Source organism: Mirounga leonina, unplaced genomic scaffold, assembly GCF_011800145.1.
Source record: "Mirounga leonina isolate KUSES-001 unplaced genomic scaffold, KU_Mleo_1.0 Mir_170, whole genome shotgun sequence".
Classification (NCBI taxonomy): Eukaryota; Metazoa; Chordata; class Mammalia; order Carnivora; family Phocidae; genus Mirounga; species Mirounga leonina.
The window spans coordinates 45,249,158-45,259,896 of NW_023270433.1; the positions used below are offsets into that span (position 1 = coordinate 45,249,158).

Here is a 10,739-nt window from a genome sequence, read left to right on the forward strand (position 1 = left end):
AAATGGAAACGTTTACTAAAATATTGACAGATTTGGCTACAACAGTACTGAGAAATCTTGGTAGAAGTTTTTACCTCTAGGCCACTTCTCCTGCAAGGAGAAAGATGCATAGAGATTTGCCAGCTTCTTCACTGATCAGCAGTGTTTGTGTAGGAGGTAACAAAGGCACCTCACTCAGTCTTTGAATCCCTGGGTTTCATTCACTTCATGGACACCTTTTCTACTGCGTTTTTAAAAATTCAAATTTGAATACCTTTAGAGGAGGCCCAAATCCTAGGGAGCCAGACATTTGTGGTAGCTGTCCAAATCCTGAAGATTCTTGCTCCTTCCACTCACTGTCTGTATATTAGGTTTATTCTCACTACCTCTGCCATAGATGTTTAAGGATTGCCCATGGTTGTAGAGTTCAAGCCTCTTGCCTTTCCCTTCGCTATAAGCCCATCATTTTTTTTTTAAAGATTTTTATTTATTTATTTGAGACAGAGAGAATGAGAGAGACAGAGAGCACATGAGAGGGGGGAGGGTCAGAGGGAGAAGCAGGCTCTCTGCCGAGCAAGGAGCCCGATGCGGGACTCGATCCTGGGACTCCAGGATCATGACCTGAGCCGAAGGCAGTCGCTTAACCAACTGAGCCACCCAGGCGCCCTAAGCCCATCATTTTATAGGAACTTTGGTGATTCCCATCTCTACCAAACAACAATAAATATATTGTTTATAAAACATAATTTAAAATGAGAGCTTTTGAGTGAAAAAGGTCTCCAAAAGCAAAGACCTTTTTTGTAAGGCAAACATTTCTTGAACTGAAACTTTAAAGAAAGCATGCTGCTTTAGTTGACAGCCTCATGCATCAGAGCTTTGTTTTCTGTGTTACTCTAAAAGCCAGGCAGCTTAAATGTAAGCCTTGAATGTGCTCAATGCAGGAGCCCTGGCTCTGGGGGCTGTACAGACAAAATAGTTTCAAAAACCCACCATACCTCTAAAAATACTCCAGAAGGTAAAAAACCATGTTAGATGTTTGCCTTTGGCTTCTAGCACATAGAGGACACAAAGAGAGTCTATGGTAGCTGTAAATCTTCCTTTAAGCTTGTGCTGTCAATGTGGAGTTTTAACTCAATCAGATTGACGTTACTAGAAAAAATATAAACTCTAAAAATACAATAATAGGAGGTAAATTATTTAGTAAACAATATGGTGTAGTGTGTATAGAGGAAACAGCTGCTAAAGCTCATGGAAAACTACATGATTTGCCATGACATACGTCAGATTATGGGTTTGGAAGGAATAGTAAGACTTCATTCATTCATTCATCTGTCATTCATAAAACATGTGGTTCTTCCTCTTACTACTCAGTAATCCTTAATTATCCCAGCCAGATGAGGAATGCTGAAGGTTATGACTTCCAGAGAAGTTGTTTCTGTTTTTTCAGTAACTCATCCAAAAAAAAAAAAAAATACAGAACACAAGCTTCCTATGTCCTGACACTATAGAAAGATGAGACACACGCTTATTACCTTCTATTGTGTAAAAGCCCTTCTTCATTTATTTGGAAAACCCATCATAGAAATCTTCCTCACTGTTGCTTCTGAAGGCAGAGTAAAAAAAATTTTTTTAGCCTTACAGGTTCATTTTTTTCACTACGTTTTACCTCAGACATACATGTTTAATGAAAATTCGCACAGACTATAAAATTTTCTTTTGTAAGAAAGAAAATTACCCTAGCCAATCTCTACTGAACTCTATTCTACCTTGACTCTGACAAGCTGTCTAGATTACTACTCGTTTTGAAAACCAGTCCTCTGAACCAAATTTCTGATATCACCTCTGTAATATGTCACTTTGATAGATGTGTTATCAAGACCATGTTGGGAAACAACTTTAAAGATCCATCTAGATTAAGGGTTGTTTGTTTTTTAACCTGGTATCTATTGGTGACTATCAGAGGAAACTCAAAATCTTGGAAATTACAAACTAAAGGGTTTGTGTGTTTGTCTGCCTAGGCAGAGGGTCTGTAACTTCTATCAGATTCTCTAAAAGGTTGGTGACTCCTGGGGCACCTGGGTGGCTCAGTCGTTAAGTGTCTGCTTTCAGCTCAGGTCATGACCCCAAGGTCCTGGGATTGAGCCCCGCGTCAGGCTCCCTGCTCAGCGGGAAGCCTGCTTCTCCCTCTCCCACTCCCCCTTCTTGTGTTCCCACTCTCACTGTGTCTGTCTCCGTCAAATAAATAAAATCTTTAAAAATAATAATGAATGAATGAATGAATGGTTGGTGACTCCTAAGAAGTTAAGAATAAAAAACACATCCCTTCCACCTCCATTTTAACTTGAGGGCTTTTACAGCTTGCCTGAGATCCATGTTAACAGCTTTTGGGTTTTTAATCTCACAATGTGGTGTGGGTGGCCAAAGCAAATTCCTACCTGTGACAGATGAGCAGGGGAGCCTGGTATAGTCTTTCCACATAGTGCTTGCAGTAGAACTACCTTGGACATCTTGAGCAAATCCACAAAAGTGTATGTGAAATGTCCAGAATACATTTGGATATCATTTTAATAAATTTTATACATTTTAATGTCCATAAGAGTGGCAGGACAGAGATAGGAAGTATAGGAAAAGGATGAGTATTCTGCCATGGGGTCACAGGTCTTTAGATTGAAAAGGGGGAGAGGTTTATCTTAAGTGCGAAAGAAACACGTAATCCAATCAAAGTGGATAGCCGCCTGAGTGACAGTTAAAGACTCTAATCTGAATTGAAATTTAATAATGATGTGACTAAAATCCTTAGAAACCCGGTTATGTGACAACCTACTTTGGTTTGAAGTCCCTCGTAAATAGGGCTTGGGATGTCCCGTCACTTTTGACAACCAGAGTCTAGTGGAGTGTACTGGTCAAGATCAACAACAGTGTTTATGAACTAGAAAAGTAGCGGTCATGACCTCTTCTAACCAGACACAGTTTTAATTTAAATATAGAAATAGTTTAAAAAGGGGCACTTGGGTGGCTCAGTCAGTTGAGCATCTGACACTTGCTTTTGTCTCAGGTCATGATCTCGGGGTCCTGGGATTCAGCCCTACGTCTGGCTCCCTGCTCAGTGGGGAGTCTGTCTCCCTCTCTCTGGCCCACCCCTCGCTCGCTCTCTCTCTCTGTCTCCCGGGTCATGTCCTGGGGTCCTGGGATTGAGCCCCGCATCGGGCTCCCTGCTCCCCGGGAAGCCTGCTTCTCCCTCCTCCACTCCCCCTGCTTGTGTTCCCTCTCTCGCTGTGTCTCTGTCTGTCAAATAAATAAAATTAAAATAAATAAATAAATCTTTTTTAAGAAAATATTTAAAAGAATCATAACATAAAATGTTTTCTTGTTAAAAAGGAACCTGTGTTTATTTGGTATTTAAAGTTTTTGTAATGTGTTAAGAAAATTTCATGTGGTAGAGTAACAGATCAGTCTTATAATTCTAATTTAAAATGCATAATTGAGTAATTGATTTAGACTTGTGGTTTTAGGTTGAAATATTACTAAATTGATCTACAGTGTTGGAATATTTAAAAGAACTTGATTCACTATATGAATTTATTTGATTTAAGAGATTTATTTAATTACTCAGGAAGGTTTTAAGTCAGACAATTGAAGTACTTAAAGGAAATCAAATATATTAAATTTATAAATGATTTTAAAATGTTTGAAGAGCTTCAAATAACTGTTTATAAATGGAGCTAAATATTCCTCTAAGTCCCTTTAAAAGCAATTGCTAAAATTTACTAGATTATAAATAGAATTAAATTTGTAAGCTGAAATGAGAAGCTTAAGGAAAAACTAGGCTTTTAAATTTGTAACTTGAATAAATCAAATATTAATGTTTAAAACCAAAGTACCATCAGACTAATCTTTTCTGAGCACAAAGGTCATCCTCAAGGACTCTAGAAACCTCATGTTTAAAGCACACTTTTTGTTTTAAACATAGGATTGTTCCTCACTTCCACAGAGAAGTATGCATTCCTTTTTTTTTCCTAGAATCATGCAGCACTCTAGATAGATTTCCTTTCTCTTTTTTCTTTTTTAGAAATAATTCTCTATTTTAATCAGCTATGAAACAGATCCTCCCAGTGCAATTTTATCTTCCAGGTTTTTTCTAGAAGTTCTATTCCCCATTAAGGAAGTTACTTGCAAATTTATGAAAGTCACCTTAATTCCCTAATAATACAGGAGATGGTCACAAATTACCAGACAATAATCTGTTTTCTGGTATTGCTAAATCATGCATCATATTTGTATTTTTTAAAAAAAGATTTTATTTATTTATTCGTGAGAGAGGGAGGGAGGGAGGCAGAGGCAGAAACAGAGGGAGAAGCAGGTCCCCCACGGAGCAGGGAGCCCGATGCTGGGCTCAATCCCAGGACTCCGGGATCATGACCTGAGCTGAAGGCAGACGCTTAACTGACTGAGCCACCCAGGTACCCTGTTATGTTTTCTTTTTACCTTTTGACTTTTTCCCATTTATGACTGATACATTTTTGCTTGGAGAAATCAGTGCAAATGTGGTATATGGGGAACAATAAAGAATGGTGGGGATTGTGGCAATCTAAATAATGCATACTATTTGACTAATCGTTGCTAGGTGACTATTCCGATGAATAATAACTTCTGATTTATTTTTCCAGGAAATCAGAAATTTAATGTGAAATCTCACATGAAGAATATTGGTACCAATTTTTTTTTTTTTTTTAAATTTGGGAAGTGGGGGCAACATCTATATCTGAGATTGAATTAGCCTGCAGGTCACTTGTTTTAGAACTTTGATCTATAAGAACGTGCAATGAACAATGATGTGATCTGGATGCAGTTGTCCCCTTGTCAGTCTCTACCCTGGAAAGATGTAGACCAGTGGCATTCTAACGTCCCTAGCGTCAACTCATACCAAAGCATTGGTAAATTATGTTGTTTTTACTGAAGATTTTGAAGAACAGAGAGAGAAGAAGTTTATTGTTTATACACATACTCCCCCCTCATTAAAAAAACAAGGAAAGCAATATTGAAAACCCCCCGTTTCTCCGGCCTTCTACACAGCTACTCTGCTTGGGGTGGGGAGCAGAGTGGGAGCGATAGTGATTTTTTTCTCCTCCTCAACCTGCGCACACCACCCAGGATCCTGGGCCTCTGTTCCCATCCTTGATTCTCATAGGGTTCTTCAAATTCCACTCCCTCATATTAAGGAGAGCAATCCAGTTTTGTCTTGCTCCTAAGCATGCTGGGCCCTCAGCAGTGGTGGTACTGCCGCTGCTGGGATGAATAGAAGTCACTTTTCTCCTGTTGTGCCTGAAACCAGCAATGCATGCCAGTATCTCAGTGTTGGACACTCACAGCCCATGTTTTCTGGTTCCCTGTCGTCCGCCTCAAGGTGCTGCACTCGCCTCCTTTTTCCATTTTATTCCTGCAGTGGCAGCTGATGCCCTTCCCATGTTCACTAGGCCTTTCCCATTTCAGTGCGCGCCCGGCCTGACTTCCAGGGTCAGCACCTGCTACTCGTCCCCTCTGCACTCCCTCTGGCTGCTGGAGCCCGCTCCTCAGCCCCTCTGCAGGCACGCCGCAGGCCTGGAGGTCGGGCAACTGAGGCCTTCTTTCCTCCCCGCCACCCCACGGCAGTCCATGATGGGAGCTGATGTGTGGAAACATGGGCACCTCCTTCCTCAGGTGGGGTATACGTGTGTTGCTTCCCAGAATTCCTCCATGGGGTCACACTCCTTTGCCCATCCTGGTGACCTACTGATAATGACCCCTCTCTTGCACTTCTGCCCTTCCTCCTCTCAGCGTTTTTACTGGTATGTCCCTGGATCACCCCCCACTTACATGCTAATGGCCACCTCTGTATCTACTTCTGGGGGAACCTTAAACTATAAAATATCCCCAAACCAAATGCCATTCTAATAAACCCAATAAAACCATGGAATTTATTTTTTTATTTTCATTTTTATTTTATTTTCATTTTTTTATTAACATATAATGTACTATTTGTTTCAGGGGTACAGGTCTGTGATTCATCAGCCTTACACAATTCACAGCGCTCACCATAGTACTTACCCTCCCCAAAGTCCATCACCCAGCCACCCCATCCCTCCTATGCCCCACCACTCCAGCAACCCTCAGTTTGTTTCCTGAGGTTAAGAGTCTCTTATGGTTTGTCTCCCTCAAAACCATGGAATTTAGTTAGCCCTTACCACCTGTAGGGAAAGCACGCATTTCCCGCACAGCTACTGAATCCAGGATTTGGGGAGCACTGGCCTGGCCTCACTAAGGGTGCCTGCGTATTAGAAATGGATGTTCCTCTCTGGAAATTTCGATCCAGCAGTTTGAATTTTAATAAATCAGGCCGACCCCTCTTTCTTTCTGACTAAATCAATTCCTAGGAGCCCCATCCCAGCTTAAGGTAGAAAGAAGATAGGATGGCGTGGGTGAAGAGAAGGTTCACTCTGTAGGCCCCTCCACGGATGTCTTCATGCAGCTTCAGAATGTGGCTACACTAAGGGTTTTCCGCTCACTTCTGTTCGGAGGCCGAGTAGACTCTGGGGCCTAATGGGTGTTTATGAAGTGGTTCATTATTACTCCGCTGAAGGTTTTCTGTCTGCCTTGAAATCACCTTATTGGTGACTCAACTACCCCCAGGAAGTTTGCTTCAGGAAAGACGTTTAAAAATCTCTAACCACTCACCAGGGAGTGGCTTACTCACCCAAAGGATGCAATCTATTCGTGCTGACATAGGCTGTCTAATGCAAACACTATAAAGTATTCATAAGCCTCCCCTTTGCCTCAAAATAGAACCCATTTCTCCATTTGGATAAGGTATTAGAGCACTAAATGCCTCCACAATGAATCTGCTCACTTCTGGGTTCTAATTGTCTCTCTCTTCCTTGGAGGGTGACTCTGGGACGCTCTGCTTTTCTTAGCCATCTGTCCTTTTGCATTTGCTCTCGCCTCATCTCCCTTGTCTCACTTTTCCCTCCAGCCTTGTTTACAGTTCTTTTTCTGGAGGGGTGGTTGCGGAGTTGACTTCCCAGGGAAAAAAATTAAATATTCATGAGAAAGATAGTGTGGGCTTAAGGGATCTGGAAGAAGGCAAAACCGAATATATAGTAAATGAAAAAATTTAAACATGTTAATTTTAATACTTTCACAAGCACTGGCATGTCTGTAGCCCCTTACAAGATGTAGTCGTCTTGAAGCTGGATAGCCTGTGTTACAGCTATTTCAGTCATGCATATTTTTTTCCCCTCTGTCATTAAATTAGAATATGATTACCTCCCACAGCCAAAATAGCTCCCGTGGGTACTAAGTAATATAATTTATTTCATAAATAGGATCAAAACACCTTTATTAGATGGTAGGAACTAGGGAAAAAACAGCATTTTATTAACATTTTAGTATTGACTGTTTTATTACATTTAATCAGAATGGGATTTTGAAAGCGACCCAGAGATGTACTCTAAACTTTTATCCATGCTTCAGCTACCTTGCTTGAAAGATGGTTGGTTTTGTTTTTCTTTTAACCATGGAACCCAAACTGTGAGGGACTCTTTTGAAAACCACAAGCGCTACATATTTAGTTTGTCTGAGATCTGGGCTCCTAGTGGTTCCTTTCTCTTGGTAGGTTCAAATGCACTGACCACAAAGAGCCAAATGTGCAGAGCCCAGAGTGGAGGACCCATGAGGATGTGGACTTTGTTCCTGCTTCCCTGCCTTAAGCTTTACTTTCTGTTTTCAACAAATATTTATTTAACACCTGAGGATACAGCACTCAGCAAAACAAAATCCCTTCCCATGTGGATCTGGAGTGTAGGGGGAGATAGACAGTGAGAGGAGGTGGGGGTTATGACGGGGGCCGAGTTCCTCCCTCGCTGCGCACAAGGCTTTCTGAAGTCCGTTCTGAGCACGGGCTATGTTATGTTCAGCTGCCGTCTTAACCTTTGTGGTGTCAGGCAGTCACACTTGGACATTCTGTAATGGTTTTCCCTAGAGACGATAAAAATAGGATGTCAGCTCGTTTCTAGTTGAGGCATAAAAGGAATTACTGTGAAATTTAGAAGAGGCATTAAAGTCATCTAAAAAAAAAAAAAAGCTGGCTCTGTCAATTACTGGCAGGGTGACCATGGTCAGCTTAGCACCTGCCTCCTGAGGTTGTCGTAAGGATTAAATGAGGTAATATTTGTTGTGTACCTGGAGTAGCGCAGCCGGCCGCGGTAGGTGACATGCAGATGTTAGTTGCTTGGTTTGCTGTCCCGCCTGAGGCTTGCACTTTTCGTCTCTGTTGGGTTGGTTGACCAGCTTCTGCTTAAACTCCACTGATGAAACCCTGAACCTTCCAGGAGGGCCCTTTTGAACCTTGACTTTTGTTCTGCCTGTGAACTGCCCTCCTTCGTATGAAGCCAGAGCGTCTCTCTCATGTGGTTTCTGCCCCGTAGTCTTCCCCTGTGGGGATTGATTCATTTATTCCAGTCCTCCTCCTGCATGAGGCTCTCCTGATATTTGAAAAGAGTACACACCTTTTGAGAGGATTTTTCACCAAGCTGAATATCCCAGGTCCTACCATTTTCTCTCAAGAGACACGGTTTCCTAGTTCTAGTCCCATCCCCAGATTACTGGAAGGAGACACGCCAGCCCTCCTTCATGTCGTGCAGCCATCCCAGGTGCTCTCCTCTATTTTCTCTTGTCCGTTATATTATCTCTTACAGGATGGGATGGCCAGGTGGGCATAAATAGCCTGCTGGATACGATCAGTACAGTATACGGGTAGCAAGATAGAGGACATACTGCATTCATGGAACTGAAATTCTAGTGGTGAAGACAGACTATAATCAAATAAAGGAATAAGATCTTTCCAGATAACACTCTTTTAGATGAGATGGACAGGGAAAGCCTCTTGGAGGAGGTGATGCTGAGTTGAGATCTCAAGGATGAGAATGAACCAACAGTGTGAGTATCTGGGAAGGGAGCGTGCCGGGTAGAGGGAAGAGCCCGTGCAAATACCCTGAGGTGGGGAGCAGCTTAGCCATGTGATAAAGCAACATACCGAAAGCCCATGTTGCTAGATCGGCGGGAATGGGGGGAAGGAGGAGAGTACAGTACGATGAGGGTCTAGGGCTCTGCTCATCAGAGGGTATCCTGGTAATAGCTCTTCTCTCTTATATCAGGAAAGTTTCGAAGACCCTCAGGGTTGGAAGGGACATTTCCCAAACCACCCAGTCTTTTTTCTCAGCAGTTCTGGTACTCAACTTTCATGCAAGCCATGCTTAGGTTCTTGCAGTGCCATCTGAGGGAAATGTTTAAAAAATATAGCAGGTGCCCAAATGCAACTGTTGCAAAAAACAATCTTTTGAATGGCACCAGACTTCTAGTGCCTTGTTCTCTCACATTGCTGTTCCTTTAATTAGCAATAATCGTGCCTCGGATAAACCTCATTGGCTACGATACTGCCACTGCGCAAAGCTTGCTGTTCCTTTATACATACTATTTTCTCCACGTGGAATTCCTTCTTCCAACTTGTGGACTCCTGTGCATATTCTAGAAAACCCAACTTGAAGACACCAGCACTTCTGAGAGGCCTTCCCCACCCTTTGAAAGGACCCTGTCCCACAAGAGTGAGAAGAACCCTCTGCTCCTTCAGCACCCAGTCACATTTCTAGATTAGCCATGTATCACTCTTGCAGCTGTTTATTTACTTCCTTATCTCCCTCCATTAGTCTTGAGCCTCTTGCAAGAAGAAACTTCATCTTGTGCAACTAGGCCTAGAGATTAGCAAGGTGCTTGAAACTTAGTTGCCCAACAGACACTTGCTGCGTGATTGATTATTTAAAACATTCCTTCCAGGATTTGTCTAACCCACTATGTCTCAGTGGGAGTACAGTTTGCATTTTGGGCAATAGAATTCTTTGTTGTGTGGAGACATCTCTTGCCTTGCACCCCCTGCCCCTTCACTAAGTGCCTCAGTGAATTTCCAGACACCCCCTAGGGAACAGTAGTGGCCTCCAGTTGAGAACCATCGCTGGCCCATTAATGTATTTATTCATGAGTTAATACTATGTGCCAAGTCCTGTGATCGGTCCACATGTTCAAGTAACGCTGGAGCAGGAATTCACCACTTCTCATTCCATCCATCTTCAGTTGTCTCTGTAGGACAGTTCTTCCTCATCGTATCAAAATGTGTCTCTGTAACATCTAAACATTGATTCTGGTATTATTGTCTAGTGCAATACAGAAAATACCCAATCTTTATCTTTTGTGATAGCCTTTCAGCTATTTGAAGACATTTTTATTACCCTCTGTGCACCTACAATTTCTCCATTCTCTAAGTGAAACATTACTGATTTTTTGGACCATTCCCTATGACATGAGTTTGAGTGATCTCAGCTTTTTGTTACGGGGTGGGGTTGTGTCAGTATGCATGAGGGTCTAGGGCACTGCTCGTCAGAGGGTATCCTGGTAATAGCTCTCCTCTCTTACATCAGGAAATTGACTGACAATTACACTGACTGTCGCAATATAATTCTTTTACTCTTACTTTCATGTTTGGCATTTTCCCCATTGTTTACAACCCAGGCGAACTCAAGCGGTGGTAGAACTGCAAGGTTTTTGTGTAGTGTATATTTTTAAATGCATTAGGTCACATAGACGTAGCCATAGCAAAGTCTTTGTGCAATGATTGCCTCTTTCTAGGCTCCTATTAAGTGGCAAAATGTTTAGCACCTACTGTGTATGAAATGCTA

At 42.1% G+C, this 10,739-nt stretch overlaps 1 pseudogene; it reads right to left on the reverse strand.

The window, feature by feature from the left end:
* Positions 1–9,284: 9,284 nt before the first annotated feature.
* On the reverse strand, positions 9,285–9,464 carry LOC118018268 (annotated as a pseudogene).
* Between the last annotated feature and the right edge of the window lie 1,275 nt (positions 9,465–10,739).